General features: G+C 47.0%; 1 protein-coding gene across 6 annotated transcripts in view; it reads right to left on the bottom strand.

Annotated features, from left to right (window-relative positions):
• Positions 1 to 1290: 1290 nt before the first annotated feature.
• The window catches only part of ZBTB9 (zinc finger and BTB domain containing 9), a 51801-nt gene continuing 27125 nt past the window's right edge, over positions 1291 to 25966 (bottom strand). For 2 of the 6 annotated variants that reach the window (XR_011251357.1, XR_011251362.1), the window contains exons 3-4: positions 17201 to 17307; positions 14914 to 16626 (exon numbers count right to left, since the gene is read on the bottom strand). The gene's annotated coding sequence lies outside the window, so the exon portion shown is untranslated. Of the gene's footprint in view, positions 11102 to 14913; positions 16627 to 17200; positions 17308 to 20543; positions 20852 to 25966 lie in introns of those variants that run through there. The other 4 variants (XR_011251358.1, XR_011251359.1, XR_011251360.1 and 1 more) reach the window with 4 other exon arrangements.

Here is a 25966-nt window from a genome sequence, read left to right as displayed (position 1 = left end):
CAACATGAGTTCCATTGTTAAGGATATAGGCTCATTCTAAGAACATAGGATCCTCCTGGTTGATTTTACGATTGCCAGTGATTATCCAGCCTTTCTCTCTCAAGTCTCACTCTGGTTCACGGTTCCTATGAAGGAAGACTCAAGGCGGGGTCTCTTAACACCTTCATCAGGGCCCAATGGACTTAGGATTTCTAAGTGAGCAGAATGTAGCATGTAGTTTTTGCGTGCTCTGTTTCGAAGTTGCATCGTCAGTTTCCTTTGGAAATGGAAGCAGAGTTGAGAATGGCTCTTGGATCGAGAATCCCCACATTCTCAGAACCTCCATGTTCAAATAAGCTGCTGGTTCTGAATCCACTGGTCTCTGTTCTGACCCTGGACTGAGAATAGGTGTCTGCCTGGTGGTGACGGGACCTCTAACAGTCTTCCTCACCTCCGTCCTCTTGGTGAAGCTGAGGCAGAAGACAGGTGGACCCCAGGCTGGGCAGCCACAGTTTGTGAACAGATACTCCAAAACAGCAGGAGTGAGAGAAGAGCTCAGCCCTGCCCAGTTAAGAGGTGAAAGGCCACATAGTCCTCATTCTTGACGTCAAGGAGGCCTTCCTGACTACACATGCGCAGAAAGGCTCCTTGGTGGTCGAAAAGGGAGAGAGCGGCACCTTGAGTAAGTGATGTCAGCCTACTCCCAGGCCTCTGCGCTGGAGTCCGCCTGGGCTGAGACGTGTGTGCACACACGGAGGGCCCCTGAGATATACTAAATATGGACTTAGAACCAGGCAAAGCAAGATGACTGCCCAGAAGAAACCTGGAAGCAACGCCCCACGGAAGCGAGTCAAATACCCACAAGGGCGAGTCTCTTCTCTCTTGGCCGACCTGTGTGTCTGTCTACCCGTACTGCCCACCTCTGTGAGATTCATTTCCACACATTTGATGGGTCACGGCCTTGTCACTGACCACTGGTCCCTGTGGCCCCGTGATCAGGATCTGTTCCTCTCACTGCCGCAGCCTGACGTCGATCTCTGAACGGGAACCGAAATCTTGTTTCCAGGGGAAGGGGAAGAGGACTGGAAAGTTCTCTCAACAGGAAAGGCTGTTTTGGCCTTTGAAGATGGAGACCTTCCCTGGCTTCGTGGAGGACCAAGAGCCCTTGCCTGTTTAAGGCACTCCTGGTTGCTGAGGAGTTGGCCCTGGCTGTAGTGCAGGACAGATGTGCCCCTGTGCAGGACAGACAACTTGGGTTCACCCTCCCGACGGGTTTCCTAAAGGTGAAAGGATAACTCTAGCCACCAGACATTTAACAGCTGTAGCTTTATTGCTGATAAGGTTAACCTAAACATTAGACTTACACTGATTAGACTTTGGGGACTTCCCTGGTGGCCCAGCGGCTAAGACTCCCACCCCCAGTGCAGGGGGCCTGGGTTCGATCCCTGGTCAGGGAACTAGATTCCACAAGCCCCCAACTAAGAGTTTGCACGCTGCAGCTAAAGACTCCACGTGCCACAGCTGGAAGATCAAAGATCCTGTGTGCAGCAACTAAGACCTGGAGCAGCCAAATAAATAAATAAAAATAAATGTTTTTTAAAAGTGATCAGACTTTTGTTTAACAACTAAATCTAATAAAGTTATTGTTTTTATTAATTTTTGTCTCCACAGTCTTATGAGTAGAGGAGGTTGCCAACACTGACCCTTTCCTGGCTTAAGAATGAAAATCACACCTTCCAGAAAACCTTGTGTATCTGTTTAACTAGTGCCTCCAGCACTACAAATTATCAAGTAACCAATCAGAATCAGAAACTTTAAAAGTTAAAGATCACTTTCCCAGGATATATTAATAGTAACAATATCTGAGGTCCAGGGGTCTTGAAAAACTACTTAACAATAACCTTGGCAAAAGCAGCTTTATAATACTGAATAGTATTTGCTTTTCAGCAGCTATAGGAGAACAGAGAGACTTTTTTCCCCTTGCTGAGACTTTTTCACCAGCAAAGTCAGACTTGGAATTCTGGTAGTTCTGGTAGTTAGGACAGGAGGACAGAAAAGAAAGGCAAATCTGAGAAGCTCAAACTTCACCACCAAGAAAGGAAAAGGGCTGAATAGGATAATTATCAAACGGAACGTGGGGATGTAATGGAACCCTGTTTTCCATCTGTCAAATGTGGAGGATTCTTGTTAGGTAGAACGCACATCAAACTGAAGTCCCCGCTGATCCCAGCCATTCACAAGCTCTTCAGGTCTGCACTCATGACCGCTTCTCTCACTGCTGTACCAGTGGGTTTTGAGCCAGTGGCTGACCCGTAAGCCCTGGGTCTAGTGAGGAAAGGGGAGCAGAGGCTGGCTCATGGGGTGGCCCTTGGCCCGCTGAGTCCATGTGGAGCTTCTGCTCAGACCCTCTCCTGCCCTCCCCCAGGCTGGTATGGGGTCAGGAATCTCAGGAGGGACCAAGGGACTGGGAGCCAGAGATCAGCTCGTCTCTGTTGCCTTTCCCTTCTGTCCAGGATGTCCAGAGAGGGAGGTCCCAAACTTGTGTGCAGTCGGACCTTGAAATAGGTCTTCTGAGTTATTTACTTAAGACCCAGTGTTTTGAAGAGAACTCTTCCTGCCACCTAAGTAGACAGTTTTGGTAAAGAATATGCCTGCCAATGCAGGGGACCCAGGTTCGATTCCTGGTCCAGGAGGATCTCACATACCACAGGGCTAAGCCCAGCTGCCAAAACCACTGAAACCTCTGTGCCCTAAAGCCCATGCTCTACAAGAGAAACCACTGCGATGAGAAACCTGAGCACTACAACCAAGAATAGATCCAGCTCATTGCAGCTAGAGAAAGCCTGCGAGCAGCAGCAATGACCCAGCGCCGCCAGTAAATGAATTAATTTACAGAAATGAAGAGCAAAAGGAGTTGAATTATAACATACCATTGTAAATCAACTATACATCAGTCAATCAGTCAATAAGTAGACTGAATTGAGGTACTTCTGGGCAGTCCCCCGTCCCCAGGGAGCCATAACCCCTCACCAATTTGTCCGATTCCAGCTGCTTCACTCACATTCACCTTTACAGCCTAAAGAATTGCGAATTTGCCAACTCAGCTCTAAGCTTCCTTTTCTGTCTGTTACCTGTTGTTCACAGGAGGGAGAAGCCTGCTGGTCTCTCGGCCTGGTTTGACAAGCGGGGTCCCCCCAGGTGAGACAGACTGGCGTATCCGCACAACTATGCAATTTTCATTTCAGCGCTACCCACTAATCATTGCTGAGCAGCGCCCACCTGCCCTGGGCTGCTCTAAGTGAAGGATTTACCTGTCTGGATAACCTTAACGGGGAGGTGCTTTTATCCCTATTTTACAGTTAAAGTAATTGGCACGGAGAGGTTGATTATCTTGCCTAAAGGTCATCCAAACGATAATTTTTAAAAACATCGCTGCTTCTTTTCTGATTGAGGAAGTAATTCTTGTTCATGACAGAAAATGTGGAAAATACACAAAAACAAAGACATACGTTTATAAAATTACAAAATAACACGAATCATCTCTAACTGCACCCTGAGACATAACCCCATGTTAGTAAGGTTCTACCAGGTTTTTTCTTCTCTGAGTATATATATTTTTAAACATAGCTGGGATCATTTGGTACATCTGTTTTATAACCTGATTTTCTAAACATCCTCATTTGTGAACATTTTCCCATGGCAGTATCTACTCTTTTACGTCATGTTTTTTAATGCCTGCATTGCCTTATATATGTGCACTATAATGAATTTTGTTCTTAACTGATTCCCTATTGTTGGACATTTATGTAACTTCCAAGCTGTTATAGTTCACCAACTTGCAGATTTACAATGAGAAATATATCTGGCAAGCAAACAAGACTATTTCTGCAAGTTGGTCACACATCTTTTCCCTCTAAGAAAGTATGTGGAAAATCAAACTATATCACTGAATTCAGAAAGGGGGCTTTGGCCTTAATAAGCAGGGTCAGCAAGCCAGGTGGTAGCCTGTTAAAACCTGTTTGGATAAGACTGTCTACACTGCAGCCTTCCAAGCTACATCAAAGACCATGGATGTCAGGGTCTCCTCATCCATACTTTTGCTGACTAGTACACAGGGGTTTGTCTTCCTTCTACATAGTAGATCGTTTCCAGGTGAAGAGCTGGCATTTCCCCTAGGATTCTGTATTTCTAACAAAGTATCACATTTCAAAGGCTTTGAAGAGCTTTCTGCAAGTGGTATCCGGTGACTCCCGCTTTCTTCTCATGGCCAGAACCATACCCTGGAACCAGCTCTGACATGGGAGAGACTGGGAGATGTGGTCTTTTTATTTTAAAAATTTATTTACTTAGTTTTTGGCTGTGCTGGGTCTTTGTTGCTATGAGCAGGCGCTACTCTCCAGTTGCGGCGTGTGGGCTTCTCACTGCGGTGGCTCTGTGGAGCTCGGGCTCCAGCGCACGAAGATTTCAGTAGCTGTGGTGCATGAGCAAACCCGGGTCCGCTGCGTTGGCAGGTGGATTCCTAACCACCGGACTGCCGGAAAAGTCCCAGATGTGGTCTTTTTAGGTGAGCACTTGCTCACCCTGAATGCAATGTGTTTCTGTTAGTGTGAAAGGAGAGAGTGGTATTAGTAGGTGACTCAGATCACATTGGAAACTTAAAAAAGATTGTCCCATTAATAGTTGCAGTTCATTTTTGGTAGAAAGCGCAATTTCCACTGCCTTTCCACTATAGAAATATTTTCCCAAGGATGTTTTCCATGAAACCAAAATAACTGTAATATTAAGTGATGGACCTTAGCATTCTCCCTGGCTACAAAGTCTCTTTCCTAGAGTTTCCTATTCTGATTTATGAAAAAAGTGGCCTTTAGGAGGGGCCAAGGTGAGCTAAGAGAGACCAGCTCTTCTGCGTGGCTTCGCTTATATGCTTTTCTTTTACATTCAGCCTGTAATGTTATTTTTCTTTTTTTTAAAACCCTCCTGGATGCTTTATTTATTCTATTTTTTTTACTGCACTTCAGAGCTTGCAGGATTTTAGTTCCCTGACCAGAGATTGAACATGTGCCCCCGACAGTGGAAGTGTGGGGTCCTAGGCACTGGACCACCAGGGGATTTCCTGTGATGCTGTTTTAACTCCAGATACGAAGATCGAATACCTTGTAGATTTATGCCTATGTCAATATAAAGAACAAAAAAAAAATCTCCAAGATCCTGATCCAGCTGCAAGAAATCTTTTTGAGATATTCTCAGTCATCAAGACCTGGTAGATGGGGACCACCGCAGTGGTCCGATGGTTGAGGCTCCACACTTGCAGGGTAAGAGGCACAGGCTCAGTGTCTGGTTAGGGAACGAAGATCCCACATGCCAAAAAGAGAGAAAGATCTGGTAAATGAAATAAGAATGGCAAAATGTTTATTGCTGCAGTTAAATTTTCCGTGCAAAAGTCTTTTTTGGAAGTCTTTAAAAATTGAAAGATATTCAGAACATATAAAGTACTCCTACAATCCAACAACAAAAAAGCTCCATTAAAAAAAAAATGGCTAAAGGACTCCAAAAGAAGATATGCAAATAACTAATAAGCACATGAAAAGGAGCTAAACATCACTAATCATTAGGGGAATGCAAATCAAAACCACAATGAGATACCACTTCACACCCATTACGATGGCTATTAGGGAAAAATAGAAAATAGCGAGTGGTGGCGAGGCTGTGGAGAAATTGGAACCCTGAGCAGCGCTAGTGCAGCTGTTGCGGAAAATGGTATGGCAGTTCTTCTAAAAAAGTAAAGATAGAACTACCATATGATCCAGCAATTCTACTTGTTGGTAGATACCCAAAAGAACTGAAAACAGGGGTTCCGGTAGATAACTGCACACCCATGTTCATAGCACCGTCTTCAAAATAGCCAAGAGGTGAAAGCAACCCAGGTAGCCAACAGGTGACTGGATAAACAGTGTGATATACATATGCATAAACCGACAAACAAAAAAAGCGGAATGTTATTTGGGCTTAAAAATGAAGGAAATTGTGATACACGCTAGAGCACGGAGGAACCTCGAGGACATTGTGCTCTTGAAATAAGACGATCACAAAAGGACAAATCCTGTTTGATTCCACTTACATGAGTTACCTAGAGGAATCAAATTTTTTGAGACACAACATAGAATTGTTAGGGGAAGCACCCTGGCTGCCACCCAGCCACCCTAGCCAGGCACCCTAGTAACCATTTGCATGAGTTGCTTTACGACAGGAGATCCTGGTAAAGAACACGGAGCAAATAAGCCGCCACCAGCTGGAAGAGTCAGAAAAGTCTAAAGGAGACACCATATGTCCGACCACCTCCCCGAATCCTTCTCGCTGGCATCCATCTTGGCTGAACAAGGCATGCACCACCAGGAAGGACGCTGACTCAGAATGATTGGCTAAGGTCAACCCATAAACGAATCCCATCATGATAAAACCCGAATCTGTGAGCCAGCGGCACAGCAGTCCTCCTGGGTCCCCTCACCCCACTGCTCTCTGCCCAGGCGCCCCTTCCCAATAAAGCCTCTTGCTTTGTAGGCTCATGTGTCTCCTCCGACAATTCATTTCCAAGTGTTACATAAGAGCCCAGTTTCAGGCCCTGGAAGGGGTCCCCCTTCCTGCAACAGAATGGTGGTTACCAGGGACTCAGAATGATAGGAACAAATTGGTGATTAAGATTAAGTAGTTAATCCCACTGCTGCTGCTGCTGCTGCTAAGTCGCTTCAGTCGTGTCCAACTCTGTGCAACCCCATAGACAGCAGCCCACCAGGCTCCCTTGTCCGTGGGATTCTCCAGGCAAGAACACTGGAGTGGGTTGCCATTTCTTTCTCCAATGCATGAAAGTGAAAAGTGAAAGTGAAGTCGCTTAGTTGTGTCCAACTCCTAGCGACCCCATGGACTGCAGCCTACCAGGCTCCTCCATCCATGGGATTTTCCAGGCAAGAGTACTGGAGTGGGGTGCCATTGCCTTCTCCAAGTTAATCTCACTAGGGAATTGTAAGCAGAAAAAATATGGGAGACCCCTGTAAGTTAATGATTACTTAAGAAATCAGGTTTGCTTAACCACAAAACCATACAGGCTTGCTTAGCAACAAAACTAAGTGAGAGAAGCATGAGATACGCACCAAAACAATAAAACATTGGTGGCATGAGGCCCACACGCTGCCCGTGAGCTCAGCAAGTTAGTGATCCTAGGACACACTCCCTGCATACATTAGAAAAACAATAATGTGTGGATCTAGCTTGACCATGTAGGAACAAGAAAATTTCCCTGCCCAGCCTGGAGAAGGAGCTGATGGTGGAAGCATGATGTCTACTCAAGAAAGACAAAGGTCTTCTCCTCCACTGCACTTATCCTTTGATTATAAAACTGTAGCCCAGTAAGTTCTACCAGCCGGCTTTGTAAGCCTCAGTTCAGTTCAGCTCAGTCGTGTCCGACTCTTTGCAACCCCATGAATCGCAGCACGCCAGGCCTCCCTGTCCATCATTAACTCCCGGAGTTCACTCAGACTGACGTCCATCGAGTCAGTGATGCCATCCAGCCATCTCATCCTCTGTCGTCCCCTTCTCCTCCTGCCCCCAATCCCTCCCAGCATCAGAGTCTTTTCCAATGAGTCAGCTGTTCGCATGAAGTGGCCAAAGTACTGGAGTTTCAGATTTAGCATCATTTCTTCCAAAGAACACCCAGGGCTGATCTCCTTCAGAGTGGACTGGTTGGATCTCCTTGCAGTCCAAGGGACTCCCAAGAGTCTTCTCCAACACCAAGGTTCAAAAGCATCAATTCTTTGGTGCTCAGCTTTCTTCACAGTTCAACTCCCACATCTATACATGACCACTGGAAAAAACCATAGCCTTGACTAGACAGACCTTTGTTGGCAAAGTAATGTCTATGCTTTTCAATATGCTATCTAGGTTGGTCATAAATTTTCTTCCAAGGAGTAAGCATCTTTTAATTTCATGGCTGCAATCACCATCTGCAGTGATTTTGGAGCCCAGAAAAATAAAGTCTGACACTGTTTCCACTGTTTCCCCATCTACTTCCCATGAAGTGATGGGACCAGATGCCATGATCTTCGTTTTCTGAATGTTGAGCTTTAAGCCAACTTTTTCACTCTCTTCTTTCACTTTCATCAAGAGGCTTTTTAGTTCCTCTTCACTTTCTGCCATAAGGGTGGTGTCATCTGCATATCTGAGGTTATTGATATTTCTTCTGGCAATCTTGATTCCAGCTGGTGCTTCTTCCAGCCCAGCATTTCCCATGATGTACTCTGCATAGAAGTTAAATAAGCAGGGTGACAATATACAGCCTTGACATACTCCTTTTCCTATTTGGAACCAGTCTGTTGTTCCATGTCCAGTTCTAACTGTTGCTTCCTGACCTTCATACAGGTTTCTCAAGAGGCAAGCCTCACCAGTGTCCTATTCTAATAAATCACTTATCTACAAATCTGCTGCTCATTTAATTCTTTTCTGTGCTGAGACATAAAGGACTATGGTATCAGAGCTCTTCAGAGCGCCCCCCCCCCAATGACACCCAATCAGTTTCAAGAAGAAAAAGGGATGAGGAATTATTGCTTAATGAATAAGGCATTTCCGTTTGGGAAGATGAAGAAATTCTATGGAGACTGGATGGTGGTGATGGTTCAATAGCAGTGCAAATGCACCTGATGCCCCTTAACTGTGCACTGAAACATCATAAAAATGGTAAATACATTTTGCCACAACTTTTTCAAAAAGAGTGATCACTGGTTGGGTTCAACCATGAGAAAGTCTTCTTTGGGACTGTTCTTTCAGCGTGGATGCTGTGGAGCAAAGTCATAGCCAATTACAGCCCTCATGTGATATGACTGAGAAATCAATATTTGCTGCCATTTAAAAAGTAAATATATTTCATGTTATATTTTTTAACACCTTCAAAAATATTTATTATTTATTTGGCTGCACCGAGTCATTTGTTATAGTACATGGGATCTAGTTTCCTGACCAGGGACGGTACCCTGGGCCCTCTGTGTTGGGAGCTTGGAGTCTTAGCCACTGGACCACCAAGGAAATCCCGATGTTTTTATTTTACTATAATAAAAATATTTGAAACAAAACTTTTTTTTTAAGGAATGTAATACAGTTTTTGTGGGGTTTTTTTGCCAAGCTGTGTGGCTTGTGGAATCTTAGTTCCTCAACCAGATATTGAAACTGAGCCTTCAGCAGTGAAAATGCCAAGTTCTACCTACTGGACCGCCAGAGAATATCCATGAAAATAGTACAGGTTCTTTGTGTTTTTTTAAAAAAATGTTGAAAGGAAATACTTCTCTCAATCCTTCCCAGGAGTTTAGAATAAATTCATCCAGATTTTATATATGAATATATATTTTGTAGAAGGACCAACCTGAACCTTGTTTTTCCCCTTGCAGCAACTTCCTGCATCGTGAAAAGATTTCCAAGTCTTTCTATAGAGATCTACTTTATTCTCTTCATAGTGCTTGATATTTCACTAGGTAGATATGCCATATCTATTTGACCGATGGAGGTTTATCCTTTCTGATACTTTTGTTTACTTGTTTAGCGGCCCGAGTTAGGCTGGTTAGGGCGTATGCAGATAGATTTAAAAATTCTGAAAGAGTGAAGCCTGCCTGACTTATTCTCCCACTTGAGGGAGGTGGGAGGCGTTGTCACCCTTAAGAGTTTGGTTTCTGAAGTGGGTTTGGGTGCAGTTTCAGAACTGCAGGGCTGTGCACACTCCTCCCCAGCCCCACCCCCATAAACATTTCTGCTTTGTGTGTGTGAGCCCTCCCTGGTCATGGGAGTTGGTCGGTGTACAAAGCAGGGGGACTGCTTTTTTTTTTTTCATGCAAACTTTTGCTGCGGCCTCTGCCAGTCCTGACCCCAAAGTGCCCACCTCCCCTCTGCTCATGGCAGCTCCCCCCTCTAGCACTTGGGTCTGGGAAGCCTTGTTTCTGTGGTTTCTTTCCCAAAACCTTGCCATGCCACTCAACCAAGGTTTGCATTCCTTCTTGTGCTTAGAATATATTTGGCTTTGGGGCCCGGTTCCTAGCAGAGAAATCTCTAAGCGTTGGAATTTCCTGATTGATAGGAGTATCTTTTGTTAGCTTGAAGGGAGCCCCTTTTGAGCACACTGGAGTTTATGCTAATAAGGTGACTTAGGGTGGGGCCCCTAGATGGCCTCAGGATGAGGCTAGACCCCAGAAAGACCAAGCGATTAGGTCACACCTCTGAGAAGGGGGTGGTGCTAGATCTTAGGCTTCGTTAAAACCCTTGGACAGTGAGATGTGATGAGCTCTTCGGAGCAGGTGAACAAGAAGGCACCCATGTGCCAGGAGGGCGGCTCGGCTGAGGTCTACATGGGGCAGAAGCGCCTGCGCTCTGCCTATGTATCTTGTCTCTTATCTTTTAACGCCCTTTACTGTTTTTCTGAGTTCCAAGAACTGCTCTAGCAAATTAACCCAACCTCTCCCCTTCCCTCTTTCTTTCCTCTCCTTAACCCTTCCTATCCTTCCCTGTTTTTCTAGTCCCCCGGCCTGGACGCAGGAATCTGGTCGAAGGGCCCTCAGTCTGAGCTGAGGATTGGAGACTGATCACCTCCTCTTGGCAGAGAACTCGAATTCTGGTTCTGGTCTGGTCTGATTTCTGGTAGGGCTGAGTTCCAGTCCTCCCTTCTCTGGAGGCCCAGGGAAAAGTCCCATAACGCCTGGGCATCTGTAGGGGGCAGGAGACATCTGTAAGGCCACCCCTTTCGCCCCCCCTCTCCCGCCTCCTCCCCCTTCTTTCAACCTGGCTTCCTTTCCTCCCTTGAAATCTTTGATGTTAGTACTTGGATCTGAAGTTCTGTGTCTCTATAGGAGGTTTTCTAAGAGATTGTATTCTTATATTTAAGGGCTTCCCTGGTGGTGCAGAGGTTAAAGCGTCTGCCTGCAATGTGGGAGACATGGGTTCAATTCCTGGGTCGGGAAGATCCCCTGGAGAAGGAAATGGCAACTCCAGTATTCTTGCTTGGAGAATCCCATGGACGGAGGAGCTTGGTGGGCTACAGTCCACGGGTGTCGGAAGAGGAGGAGGTCTTCTGGGACAGAGCCCTTGACCTCTTGACCTGTCCCAAGTAGAGGAAGTGTCAGAACTGAGATAAACTGTGGGGTGAGAACTGCTTGGCACAGGAACACCCCACTCCACCCAATCCTCCCCTCCCCCACACACACACCTGGCGACCAGCAGTGTTGAGAACAGAGAAGGAAAACAGAATTTTTGCCTTGACCTTCCTTTGCTGTGCTGACCGCACAGACCTGACAGTGGCCCTCTCTGTGGGAGAGTCTTCCTAGATGTGAGCCCCGGCTTTTTGTAGCAGAGTTCCTCTTGCTCATCAGACACAAACAAGAGACTCAGTGCCACCCCCTACTCTGCTGAATCTGGCTGTGCCCCTCAGGCATCTTCCCCCTGGTGTGGTAGAAACCACGTGCGTCAGGATCATCTGAGGAAGTGGGGCCGTGGCCATAACGCTCCACGCATGAGGACGGGCACTGACCCCTCTGAGAAGAACCTCCATCAGGACGTGATGGAGACTCAGAGGAATGTGGTCTGACTCAGTTCATCCCTTGCTAACCAAGTCTTTGCTGCCACCCATGTGTCAGTGATGTGGTCTGAAGTGTCCGTTTAGTTGGTTTAGCTTCTGACGCCTTGCAGGCGGCGTGGTCCCTTCTGATGAGGGTGGGCTGTTTCTGCTTCTCCCTCATGTTCTGCTCAGATGTTTCCTCACTGGGGCGGGCAGCTCTCCTGTGCTCTGAGTGTGCCCTCACCTCCCTGGCACTCAAGTCATCGGCCTTTGTATTGAAGACCCTGCCCCTGGGAGTCTTACTTCTGTTGGTTCCTCCAGCCACATCAGGTTCCCGCTGACAGAAGGGTTAAGGCTGGTCATGATCCATTATCTCCCCTTTCCTGTTTTCAGTGCTATGAATGGAATTTTGGGTTTTTTTCCAACCTAAACTGATCATCCTCCTGGGAGAAGGGGAAGCACCCTGGGTGCTACACCTGCAGGCAGCTCAGGATGGAAAGCCTCACTCACAGGTGAGGGGGGAGTCTGCTAGACCCCCATGTTGTGGCAGCTCCTTCCCTTGGGCCATTTACAATGTTGAGGAACCCAGCGTGGAGCGCTAATTCAGATGAGTCTCTGTCTCCGCTTGGTCTCTAAGCCAGCAGGTGGGAATCTGATGGACCCCTCCACAGAAACACCTCGCCATGCGTTCCCCTCCTCTGGGTTAGCTGCCTGCACAGAGGGGACAGTGGCCCCTGGTCAGTCTGCAGGTGGTGAAGACGCCAAGGACGGCTTTGGCTCCCAGCCAGTCTCCTTTCCTGCTGGGAGCGGACTTGACTTCTGCATATCTGCTAACATCCCTGTTTCTTCCCCATGTGTTTCGTCCTGTCCTTTGTCTCCTCCCTCTTATTCTTCAAGTAGCACCACTACACGCTGTCTGTGGGTTCTTGGAGGTTTCCGTTTTGGCCCCATTCCCTGTCCTTACTAGTCAGGGTTGTGAAGATGCGTGCTGAAGCTGTCATTATTCTCTCTTGGTTGTACTTGATTATTCTGTTCTTCTCACATTGATTTTTGCTCAGGATCAGGATCAAGTCATGTGTTATTTGTCAGATGGTGAGAGAGGACCAGTAATAAGGCAGGGTGTTTCTGAGGACACAAGGCCTGAAGGGGAGGCATCAGGAGGACCCCTAGAAGCAAGGCCCCAGAGGGCTAATTTTGTTGAATCTCATGGATCCCAAGAAACCACAAAAGCTCTTAGAAGAAAGGATTCTGCAAATACAGTGTGTACAGTTAGGGATCCACTAGGAAGCCACCACTTGCTGCCTGGCAGAGAAGCTTCACTGGAGAGAGGTTTGTTTGTAGCTGTTCCTGCAGCCCAGAGGACTTCCACTGGCAAAGAGTCCTGTAGATGTGAGCAGTGTGAGAAAGCGCTGAGAAACAGACATGTGTTCTCACATCTGAGTGCTCACGCCAGAGAGAAACCCCACACCTGCACCCAGTGTGGAGAATGTTTCCAGGCTAGTGGTGTGATTGTCCCCTGCAGAGTAAAGAGTGTGAGTAATGTGGCAGAACCGTAGCCCTGGTCCCCAGCCTACACCGTGTGGGGACAAGTCTGAGTGCTGAAGGTGCGGAGGAAGCCACCACTCAAGCTGCCCATCCATGCTTCACAACAGAGAAAGCTCACAGGGGTCACAAGTGTGAAAGAACCTTCTGAGACATGAGGCCCTTTCTTCTCATCAACGAGCACACGGGATTATTGCTCAGTCACTCAGTTGTGTTTGACTCTTTGCGACCCCATGGACTGCAGCTTGCCAGGCTTCCCTGTCCTTCACTATCTCCCAGAGTTTGTTCAAACTTATATCCATTGAGTCAATGATGCCATCCAACCATTTCATCCTCTGTCATCCCCCTCTCCTCCTGCCTTCCATCTTTCCCAGCATCAGAGTCTTTTCTAATGAGTCGGCTCTTCTCATCAGGTGGCCAAAGTATTGGAGCTTCAGCTTCAGCATCAGTTGTTCCGATGAAGACTCAGGGTTAATATCCTTTAGGATTGACTGGTTTGATCTAAGGAAGTCTCAAGAGTCTTCTCTAGCACCACAGTTTGAAAACATCAGTTCTTCGTTGCTCAGCCTTCTGGGAAGGAATATATCTGCCAGGAGGGCCTTTCCTCAGGAGGTCACTCTAATTGTTGGTCAAACAGTCCACACAAGAGAGAAGCTGAACAGAACATAAAGAGTGTAGGAGAGATTTCAGAGAGAGATCACATCTCATCACACACCCATGTCCACACCCCAAGTAGGCCATGTGCATATCACAGGTGTGGAGGAGCTGTCATGTATATCATACTAACCTCTGGTCACTGCAGTTCACAGGAGAGAGAGGCCCCATGCGTGCAAAAGCTCCCAATGCTTGGTTTTTCTGAGTGTTCACTCTGAGGAAAGCCTTGCATGCATGGTGAGTAGGGAAAGCCCTTTGGGGATCGACCCCATGGCATTGCCCACCAGAGAATTTATACTATAAAGAAGCCTTAAGAATGGTGTAGAAAAGCCCTCAGCCAAAACTGGACTCTTGGGGCCCACCAGAGAGTCCACCAGGAGAGAATCCTGGAAGAGCAGACGTGGTCAGACACCTGCCTGATGGATCATCAAAGACTCCACTCTGGGGAGAGGCATCAGCCAAGAGGGAAGAGGGTGCAAAGGTCATCAGTAATCACGGAGACCTTCACTGACACGGCAGGATTCACGTCTCCCATGAGTTCAAATCCCACGAGGGTGATGAGCAGGGAAGGGGAAGAACGTTGAACCTTCCTCTAGCCAAGAACTGATGTCGGAGACGGCAGGACAGACAGAACAAGGAGTGGGAAGCCTCCACTGTGGCTCACCTGTCCCAGAGCAGACCAGTGAGCTCAGCAAAGGGCCAGCGAGCGAGCACGCTAGGCCCGTGGGCTCTGCCATTGGAGCGTGGAAGCCGCCAGACGGTCAGTACACGGACGAGTGTGGCTGCATTCCAGGAAAACTACAGAAACAGGCAGCCAGCCAGATGGCCCACAGGTCGTACTTTGCCAGCCCGTGATGTAGAGAAAGCCTTTGAGAAGCCTTAATGATCCAAAGGTGGAGTCATGCTTGACTGGTTCCTTCTGCAGAGAAATCCTACAAGAGCCTGATGAGCGGAGCAGAACCTTCCCAGAAGGGGTTCGGGGTCAGCAGGCCACATGTGGACGATCCTACCACCTGGGTTCTACCACAGAATCGCTGAAGGGCTGGTGTCCAAGGGCTTGTCAGAGAAGAGCAAGACAGGATATCTAAAAGTGCTTTCAAAATGAATGTGGTAACCACATAAAAATGGCGATTTATGTGAAAAGACCCACTCTTCAAGGATTTTTCTCTTTTTCCAGCTTTGTTATTTTTTGGATTTTGGTTTTTTTGGCTGCAATGTGTACAGTCTTGCAGTCTTAGTTCCCTGACCAGGGACTGAACCTGAGCAATGGTAGGGAAAGCCCAGAACCCTAACCACTAAGCAGCCAGGGAACCCCCTCCAAGTAGTTTTTGAGCCCCTACTCTGTGCCAAGCTCCTGCCGAGGTAAGTTTGGAAGAGTCATCATGCAGATAGTTTTAGAGTCAGGGACTGGGTGCTTTTACCAAGGGCATTAAAAAAAAAAAATTTACACTATTTATTTGGCTGTGCCAGATCTTTGTTGCAGCATGTGGGACCTAACTCCACGACCAAGCATCAAACCCTGGCCTCCTGCATGGGAGTGCAGAGTCTTAGCCACTGGACCACCTGGGAAGTCTCTCACTGAGGGGATGCACGAAAGCTTAGCTGGGGACCTCCAACATTTAGAAGTCAGGATGAGGAAATGAGGGAACCAGCGTGAAAGATTGTGAAAGTGTCCTGTGGAGTCGGGAAGCAGAGTGAAGGGAGTGTCTGAAGGCTGGGATGCTCACCCCCAAGTGCTGCCATCGAGTGGCTCAGGGCAGGACGTGGACTGGGACACCGGGTTTGTCAAAGGGTAGTATATTAGTTCCCTGGGGCCACCGTGACAGATCGCTACCAGCTGGTGTCTTAACGAGAATTTATCTTCACCATTCTGGAGGCCGGGTGTCCAAGACCAAGGGGCCAGCAGGGCCGGGCTCCTGCCGAGGCTCTAGGGGATCTCACTCTGCCTCCTTCAGCACCTGGAGGCTCCAGGTGTCCCTTGGTGTATGGCTGTAGAGCTCCGTTCTCCTCCTCCTCCTTCACAAGGCCGTCTATTCTTTCTTTCACTTATTTCTGGCTGCACTGGGCCTTCGTTTCTGTGCACTGGCTTTCTCTGGTTGGGGTGAGCAGGGGCTCCTCTTTCGTTACAGAATGTGGGCTCTAGATTACTCGGGCTCAGTAATTGTGGGGCGCAGGCTTAGTTGCCCTGTGGCACGTGAGATCCTCCCAGACCAGGGATGGAACCTGTGTCCCCTGCGTTGGCAGGGGGATTCTTAACCACTGGACCGCCAGGGAAGTCCCAACAGGGCCCTTTCTTCTGCCTGTGCCTCTCATGTGTCTCTTGGGACACTCACCATTGGATTCAGAGATCACCCAATAATCCAGGACAATCTCAAGATTCTTAATTATATCTGCAAACACCTTTTTTCCCCCCAATTAGTTAACATTCATAGGTTTCTGGGGTCGGGATGTGGAGGCATCTTTTGCAGGGCACCATTCAACCCACTCACTACAGGTTGTGTCAGTGCAAGGATGGTAGTGAAGCATGTGAGCTGTTCCAGAGAGAACGGGGGCAGAGGGAGTGCAGACGGCGCGCGTGTGTAGAGCTAGAGGCTAAGACTGAGTCACGCCTGCCTGATGAAAGCAAGGATCCTGTCTCACCCACCTCTCAGTGTCGGATGCGGTGCCCACACACACACACACACACACACGCGTTCTCAGGAGGAGGAGAAGGAGGCGGCGGGGAGGCAGTTGTGGCGCGGTGTTCCTGTTGCACAGCCGTGGCCTTTCTGGAATCAGCCACTGCAGTGGGCGTCAGGTCTCTAGACACCTGGAAGCCACACGAGCTTGGCTGGGGGTTGGGAGACAGCATTGGCAGGGCAGGTGGGCAGGAGCTAGAAGAGAACAAAGGTATAATGTGCCGGAGCTCCTGTGAGCACCTTGGGAAGCCCTGAAGCCTATGCTGAAGGCTTGCAGAGACTATACTGCCTTCGGTACTGAGGCGGTCATCCATAAAATAGATTGCATGTCCTCCTGCAGCCACAGAGACTTGTCCTTCCAGCCTACACCCACTTCCCCGGCTTCCAGGAGAAAGAGATGGTCTTACTTGCAGGACATCTACACTAGGTTTTGGATTCAGGCCAGTGTCCAGATCCCCAGTGGTAGAAGCCCACCCTGGATCTTTTGCACAGGATTGCTTAGACAGGGACTCAAACAGTGGTGCCCTTTGGGAAATGGTAATGTGACTCTCAGCCTTGAACAGGAGAGAATAGCAGGTCTTAAGGGGCCGTGGCCAGAGTAGGCCAGGTTGTGATGTGCAAAGATGGTGATGCCAGGATAAAATGACTCACTGGAAAGGGATAGCACCTGGAGGAAAATGGCTTGTGGGGAAAAATGTATTTCAAGTTGGTTGAAATGTAATTTTTTCAAAAAGATTTTCTGAGGCACACCCCCAAGTAAGTTGCATACCTTGTTCTTTCAATTCACTTGCTTGGGGCCCACCATCAGGGTTTGAAGGTAACTCCATGATGACAAGGATTGGCCACCATCCTGTCTAATACAGCTGATGGAACAAACTGGAGGAGAAAGGAAGGGAGAAACAATCGGCTTTCTTCTGCATCTTTGTTCTGAGCAGTTGCTAGGTGATGTCTAGGAGAACCACTGCCACCAGCTAGCTGCAGGAGCTGTCCTGTGAGCTCCGGCCCCTGCACAGCACCGGGCGGGGGTGGGGAGACACAGACGGAGGGTGTCTGGCCCTATTGGACTCTCTGACGATGGGCTGCATGCCGTCTTCCGGCCACAGGTTTGCCTTGCCGGTTTCTACCATCCCCAGCCATTGCTTGCCACCTCCCAGCTCTTCCCCTTCTCTGTCCTCATTCCCAGCCCGAGGGATGCCAAACTGAAAGGTGTCCTTTGAGTCCCCTCTCCCCTCAGTTTTCTCTTCTGTCCCTTTCAGCCAGCCCGAGCTGAAGAAATGCTGCAGGGACTGGTGGCATGTCACCTCCAGTACCAGCGCCAGCCCCGTGACCTCCTTCCATCCTCCCATCTTCAGATACACTGCAAGCCATGAGATGGATACAAACACTTCTACTTATTAAGAAACGGACTATTTCCTGTCATAGTAGTAAACAGAGATGTCACAGTCATCAGCGCTTCCAGCCCTTCAGGGCACTCAGGAAGGAGAAGAATACCTGCGTGATCGAGCAGTCATCAGCTGCAGCCACTCCCTACGGAACTCAGGACGTGAAAAATCACAGGATACTGGCCCCAGATAGCTGAGATGCACGTGAAAGGAATGATTTCAGTGAGCCCAGACTCTTGCATCTTCCCATACATAGAAAAGTGCTAAATTCCTTAATATTTAAGGAATATTAAGGTATCTGGTTTTCTTTAATTCATAAAAATGCTTTTGATGTTCAGACTACCTGCCCTTTGTAACAAACTTCTATATAACCTGATTCCTCCCCTCGCCTCCTGGGAGCAGTTCTCCCATGGTTACTTGAAATGCTGACTCCTGGGCTTGAAATCATAAAAATCCCCACTGAATAAAATGTAACTCTCGACATTCAGGTTGTGACTATTTTTAAAGTCAACCTCCTGTTATATACACTTCTTACTGAGGATAAGATAGGCCAGGCACTCAACTCTAATGTGTGAGCAGAGCATTAGGTCTCTGCTCAGCTGATCGTCCCATAATGAACATCAATTTCTTTTGGAACTGAATAGGACACACAAAGTCCACATGACTGGTAAAGCACAGATTTTAAAAAGATGTATAACCTATTTTTGGCTAAAGAAAGGGTGTAGAAAAATATCTATTTTTAATAGATAAATATCTAATCAAATAGTTACTTTATAAAGATCAAAGCCTAGCTCTAACCATGTCTTTTGAGAAGAAAAACAATGAGAGGAGAGTTGGCCTAAAGATATCAAGACTTTTCATGAAGCCACAAAATTCAGACAATGTTGAACTGGTACAGAGACAAATGGCCATCGAAACAGATCCACGCGTATGAACGCCTGATATAAGAGGTGGTATTGCAGAGAAATTGAGGAAAGGTGAATGTTTTGGTAAATAGTGCAGGGAAGAATGGCATTCACATAAAAATAACTTAAAATGAATCCCTACCCCACACCAAACTCAGAATTAATTCCAGGTGGACTAAAAATCTAAGGATTTTTCATCCATGGATGAAAAGCAAACCTACCAGGATCTTAGAAGACAATATAGGAGAATATGCTTATGATCTAGGAAGAAGGACTCATCTAAAAATTCACATAAAAGCATCAACCATAAAGGGGAAAACTCATGAATTAGACTACGTTAAAGTAAAGAATTTCTATATGAAACCAAAAAGAAAATGAAAAGAGAAGCCATAAATGAGAAAAGACAATTGCAATTCATGTAATAAAGAACGGGAATCCAGAATGTGTAAAAAGCTCCAATAAGTTAGAGAGTAAATAATTTGTTGTTATCGCTGTTAAGTCACTAAGTCGCGTCTGACTCTTGTGCCACCCCATGGACTGTAGCCCACCAAATTCCTCTGTTGATGGGATTTCCCAGGCAAGAATACAGGAGTGGGTTGTCATGTCCTTCTCCAGGGGAATCTTCCAGACCCAGGGATCAAACCCAGGTCTCCTGCAGTGCGGGCAGCTTCTTTATCAGCTGAGATACCAGGGAAGACTTCACTGCTAGTGCCACCTTGTTGTCATTCAGTAACTTAGTCGTGTCCGACTCTTTGAGACTCACGGACTGCAGCACTCCAGGCTTCCTTGTCCTTCACCATCACCCTGAGCTTGCTCAAACCCATGTCCATTGAGTCAGAGATGCCATCCAACCATCTCATCCTCTGTTGCCCTCTTCTCCTCCTGCTTTCAATCTTTCCCAGCAACAGGGTCTTTTCCAAGGAGTTAGTTCTTCATATCAAGTGGCCAAAGTATTGGAGTTTCAGCTTCAGTATCAGTCCTTCCAATGAATATTCAGGACTGATTATCTTTAGGATGGACTGGTTGGATCTCCTTGCAGTCCTAGGGACTCTCAAGTCTTCTCCAAAACCGCAGTTCAAAAGCATCAATTCTTCGGAGCTCAGCCTTCTTTATGGTCCAACTCAAACAACCATACATGACCACTAGAAAAACCATAGCTTTGACTAGACGGACCTTTGTGGGAAAGTAATGTCTCTGCTTTTTAATATGCTGCTCAGGTTTGTCATAGCTTTTCTTCCAAGAAGCAGGTGTCTTTTAATTTCATGGCTGCAGTCACCAACCACAGTGATTTTGGAGCCCAAGGATATAAAATCCGTCACTGTTTCATTGTTTCCCAATCTATTTGCCATGAAGTGCCAATAGTGCCACCTGGGAAGCCCTAAGAAGACTTGATCATATCTTTAAATATATAAAAAAGTGGCCAATAAGCATAAAGAAAGACGGTAGCTAAACTCTTCAGTAATCAAGGAAATACAAAGTAAAATCATCAGATACAAAAGCACATCCATCACTTAGCAAAAACTAAAAAGCCTTATCAGAGAAGGTGATGGCACCCCACTCCAGTACTCTTGCCTGGAAAATCCCATGGACGGAGGAGCCTGGTAGGCTACAGTCCATGGGGTCGCTAAGAGTCAGACACGACTGAGTGACTTCACTTCTTCTTTTCACCTTCATGCATTGGAGAAGGAAATGGCAACCCACTCCAGTGTTCTTGCCTGGAGAATCCCAGGGACAGGGGAGCCTGGTGGGCTATGGGGTCGCACAGAGTCGCACAGAGTCGGACATGACTAAAGCGACTTAGCAGCAGTAGCAAAAAGCCTTATAATACCTGCTGAATTAAAACTTTTATTATTGCATTTTTTTAAGAAGGTGTATAGCCTTGGAATATTTGAGAAGTATACATTTCATTGCTGACTGATATACCAATTGCAAAGTTTTTTCTAAGTGATGCTCCTTTGCTAGTTGGGGAGAGAGGAGAAAGTCCCACAGTCACTTTTAGGACTTGTCTCCAGAAGTGGAGTGGACTTCTTCATAACGCAGGGTTTTGTTGGTATGACGCTGCATTCGGCATGGCCTCCAAGTGATGCCCCAGGATCCTGTGACCCTCTCAACTCATGGTACCAAATATGTTATCTGAAAATAAAAATGAGGATGGTTCCTGTTTTATATACAATTTGAGATGAAAACCCTTGAAACGGGACCAGTCCTTTTAAAAATCAGACTTTGCCCCTTAAATTTCTTGGATCGTGGTTCTGTTCCTTACTCTATAAATGCTGACATATTTGATTTTTAATTTTTTTTTATTTTTTTACAATACTGTATTGGTTTTGCCATACATTGACATGAATCTGCCACGGGTGTACATGAGTTCCCAATCCTGAGGCCCCCTCCCACCGCCCTCCCCATATCATCTCTCTGGGTCATCCCAGTGCACCAGCCCCAAGCATCCTGTACCCTGTATCGAACCTTGTGAAATATATTTGATTTATAATGTTGCATTAATTACTGCTGTATAGCAAAGTGATTCAGTTATAGATACATTCTTTTTAAAAAAAATTATTATTATTTTTTTAATGTTTATTTATTTGGCTGTGTTGGGTCTTCGTAGTGGCATGCAGAATCTTTTGTTACGGTATGTAGTATCCAGTTCCCTGACCAGGGATGGAACCCAGGCCTCTGCATTAGGAACAAGAAGTCTTAGCCACAGGACTACCAAGGAAGTTCCTATACATTCTTTTTAAAAATATTCTTTTCTGTTATGGTTTATCACGTGTGTTAGTCGCTCAGTCTTTGCCCACCCCATGGACTGTGGCCCACCAGGCTCTTCTGTCCATGGAACTCTCCAGGCAGGAGTGCTGGAGTGAGTAACCATTCCCTTCTCCAGGGGATCTTTCCAACCCAGGGACAGAACCCACCTCTCCGCATTGGCAGGCTGAGAAGCCCGTATCCACCACACCAGCTGCTTAAATATTTTGAGGGGTGGTATTAAAGACTGAGTTTTTTGAAAGCAGGGATCCATTCTTAGTCATCTTGTATCCTCAGCACTTCATGTGAAGTCCCTGATTGAATGAGGGGCTGAGTGAGCCAGGAGCTTTCACGTGGGCCATGAAGCACCAACCAGGTGCCTGCTCCTGGGAGGAGTCAGACCTTCCTGCCCGCCCTCCAGCGCCCCCGGCCCCCTAACAGTGAGGGCGGTGCCTGAATCAAGCCGGTGCGATGGGCTGAGCGCACCTCAGCCCGCCACCCCGCACCAGGGAGCTGGGATGCTGGCTGGAAGGAGGACAAAGAAGCACCTTGAACCCGAGGAGTTGGGAGAAAGTTTACAAGTGTATTAAAAGTGACCTTTTAATACAAGGATGGGAGGAAGGGCTTCCCTCAGAGGAAAAAGGAGAAAACCTAGGTTTGAAACAAAGCACTCATCATCACCCCTACCCACGTAACCAGAGGGGCCCCGGAAGGCTGATCTCCAACCGCAGACGGTGGGTCAGGGAGCACCGGACCGCCCCTAAAATGCAGGCGGCGCCAGCCTCGAGCCGCGGAAGAAGCAGGTTTACGAGCCTTGAAACCCTGTGAGATAAGATGATATCCATAAAATCCAGGATTGCTAGAAAGTCAGAGTCTTTCTTCTCCAGACTGCCGAAAATAGAAAGTAGGAAGTGAAATTAACAGCGCTGGAAATGAGAGACGAACAAGGCCAGGCGCGCTTGTCTTTAAAGCGCCTTCTGCACACATTCCATTCCAGGTGCTGAACGAAGCAGTTTTCACTTCTTGTGTCACTTCATCCTCATAACAACCCAAGGAGATGGGTGCCCCAATCTTGTTTGACCGATGAGGAAATTCTGTTAGGTTGAGTAATTTGCCCAGAGTCGCCTGGCTGACTTAAGAGGACTGATTTAATCACTATGCCAGTAACTTTTAAACTTTTTGGGATGACCTTCAGTAAGAGATGTATTTTAGATCCAGAACACATATGTGTAACTGAAAGGAAATTTTATGAAACATGTACCCTTGCTAGCTACAGTGCTCTCTGATTCTATCCTTTCCATGTTATGTAAAAGCAAACACTGGTCCCGACCTGCTTAATGAGTTTCATAATTCATTAAAGGCACAGGGACACCCCTCCTGCCCCCACCCCTCCCAATGGAGAAACACTGTATTACTGCCTCCCAGAAGCAGAGAGGCTGGACTCTGAAGAGGGCTTTGCCAGGCTACCGATTGCTGGTCTGAAGTGTAAATACCCTCCTCAGATAAACAGTGAAGACTGTAAGTCTTCTTGAATCTCCTGGCCCTGATGAATTACATCCCAGCAGAGTGAGAGAACTGCCTCAGAGATCTTGGAGGAATTGCCACCAACAAAACTGGCAGTGGATTATGAACAAACCATTAATAAGCACTTATAAAGGGGCACTGCATACATTCACAAGGAACAGGTCTCTGTCCTGGTGGAAATACTTCTGCTGTTACTGTAGACACTTGAACTTCAGCAGAGCGTTGGACTAATATCCTAACAGCCCTCAGGGGAACATGAGAAATGTGGGATGGCTGGATTCCCCTGGAGATATAGTCACTAAGACTCTGTGCTCCTAACACAGGGGCCCCGGGTTTGACCCTGGGTTGGGAAACTAGATCCCCCATGCCGCAACTGAAAGATCCTGAATGCTGCAAGGAAGACCTGGCGCAGCCAAGTACATAAATATATTCTTAAAAAATAAAATCAGGCTTTTCTGGTGGCTCAGTGGTGAAGAATCCGCCTGTAGGAGACACAGGTTTAGACCCCTGATTGAGGAAGATTCCACATGCCACAGAACTAAGCCCGCGCACCACACCTACTGAGCCTGTGCTCTAGAGCCTGGGGGCCGCAGCCACCGCAGCCTGCACGCCCCAGAGCCCGTGCTCCGCGACAAGAGAAGCCACGGCAGTGAGAGGCCCGGGCACCCCACTAGAGAGCAGCCCCCACCCACTGCAACCAGAGAAAGGCCTGTGCAGCAACGAAGACCCAGCACAGCCAGAAAGACATAAATAAAGTTAGATTTAAAAACAAAACATTAAAAAATAAAATCTTTTAATACACAAAGAAATGTATTCCCAGTTGGCTGCCTATCCCAAACAGGGCTCAAAAGAGATAGTCCTTGCAGGGAGTTCTATGTAAAACCAAAAGTACCAAACAAGTGTGTTTGAATTTATATTTTTCATTTTTAACAAAAGCTTTATTTATGTATTTATTTCTGACTGTGCTGGGTCCTCATCATTACATGGGGTTTTCTCTAGTTGTGGCAAGTGGGGGGTTACTCTTTGTTGTGATGAATGGGCTTCTCATTCCGGTGGCGTCTCTTGTTGAGGAGCACAGGTTCTAGGCGCGCAGGCTTCAGTAATTGTGGGCCAGTAGTTGCAGCTCCCGGGCACTAGAGCACAAGCTCAGTAGTTGTGGCCCATGGGCTTAGCTGTTCTGCAGCATGTGGGATCTTCCCAGACCAGGCATCGAACCCAAGTCTCCTGCATTGGCAGGCGGATTCTTTACCACTGAGCCACCAGGGATGCCCAGAATGTATACCATATTTAAATGCATCTGTCTCCTCCACTAGAATGTGAACCCTCTGAGAGTGGAGAACTTATTTCATTTGCCACCTTTGTATTCTCGGGGCTTAGCCCAGACTCAGGTATTCATTTATTCGTTTATATTAATTTTTCAAACATAGTTGATTTACAATGTTGTATTGGTTTCTGCTGGACAGCAAAGTGAGTTAGTTATGCATATACATATATCCATTCTTTTTTTAAAGAGCAGACTCAGGCATTGAGATGCTTGTCAGTCATTCTTGGTGGAATGTGACCATCAATTGATCAATAGCTGCCTGAAAGAGAACTCCAGGGACATGGTCCAGGGCTCTGGCCCGAATCCTCTCATGTTCTACATTCTCACCAGTTACTTGGACGTGGGAATGGATGACATATTTATCAAAGTTTCAGGTGGCACAAAACTGGGACAGCCAAAGCACCGGATGACAGAATCAGGGCCCAAAAATAACTCAGCAGCCTGGAATGGTGGGCTGAATCAGGATGAAAAATAATAGAGATCTGTATTCTGCTTGAAGGTCTAAAACTTAACTTCCTAAACCCAGGATCTGGTTTAACAGCAACACATGTGAGGGACATGGGGGGTTTATGGGAAGCTAACAAATGAAGCAGCAACGCAGTGAGGTTGCTGACACTGCAGATTCAGCTTGGTCAACACCACAGAGAAGTCAGCGCCCCTCTACATGGTGCAGGTCAAAGGAGGCTGGAGGAACCGGCTTGGTCTAAACAGTCATGAAGGATGAGACAGACACAACTCTAGAGGCGGACAGTAGAGAAATTCTGCCCACGTCAAAATCCAAGATTTTGTTTAGTGAAGGACACCATCAAGGTACTGACTAGATGGAGGGCAGATTAGAAAAACATATATTAAACGGAATGAATACCTAGAGTATTTAAGGAACACTTGCAAATCAACAAGAGGAAGGCAGGAGGCCAAGAGAAAAGAGGGCATTTCACAGAAGAGGAAACTTGAACTGCTACCAGCTTCAGAAGAGATGCTGGGATGCACCACTAATCAAAGAAATGCAAATTAGAGCAACAGGATTTCTCTTTCTGGTAATAGCAGGATAACGCTCTCCAGCCATCCTCCTGCTGAAAACAACTAAGTAAACGATTCATGGGGTTGCAAAGAGTCGGACACGACTGAAAAAAAAAAAAAAAAAGCTGGACAAGATGTTGAAAACATCCCCTGTAAAGAACTGACAAGGAGGACAGCATCAATCTGTAGGTCACCAGTACCAAGGTAGGAGGAGCCCAGAGGCTGCTGTCCTGCTAAGGAAGGGCCTTTGTCCACTAAGGGAGGGCTGACCTTCCCTTCTGATGACATCTTAAGAAGAATGGGTCTCCATCACAGCCCAGGGCCTGCCCAGTGGGAAGTCAAACAGGAGACCCTTTCCCCCGAATAAGGCAGGATGAGGGTAAACTATTTAGAAGTGGACCAGCCTGCCAGAAAGACAGCCTGGTTCTGTTTACCTGGGTTACCCAGGATATCCCAAGCCTTGACTTTGTGTGGCTCAGTATTGACAAGGTACCCAGGGTCCTGGAAGAAGCAAAACAAATTCTCTATGGAAGAAATTACCTTCATCCTGGTGCTCAAATTATCCCTACAAACAATTCTTCCAATATAATGACTAGCATATAGTCAAAAATAACTTAGGGCACAAGGAAATCAGG

This window comes from Ovis canadensis, chromosome 20 (genome assembly GCF_042477335.2).
Source record: "Ovis canadensis isolate MfBH-ARS-UI-01 breed Bighorn chromosome 20, ARS-UI_OviCan_v2, whole genome shotgun sequence".
Lineage (NCBI taxonomy): Eukaryota > Metazoa > Chordata > Mammalia > Artiodactyla > Bovidae > Ovis > Ovis canadensis.
The sequence above is the reverse complement of the archived record's forward strand: the minus strand, read 5'-3'. Positions and strand labels throughout refer to the sequence as shown.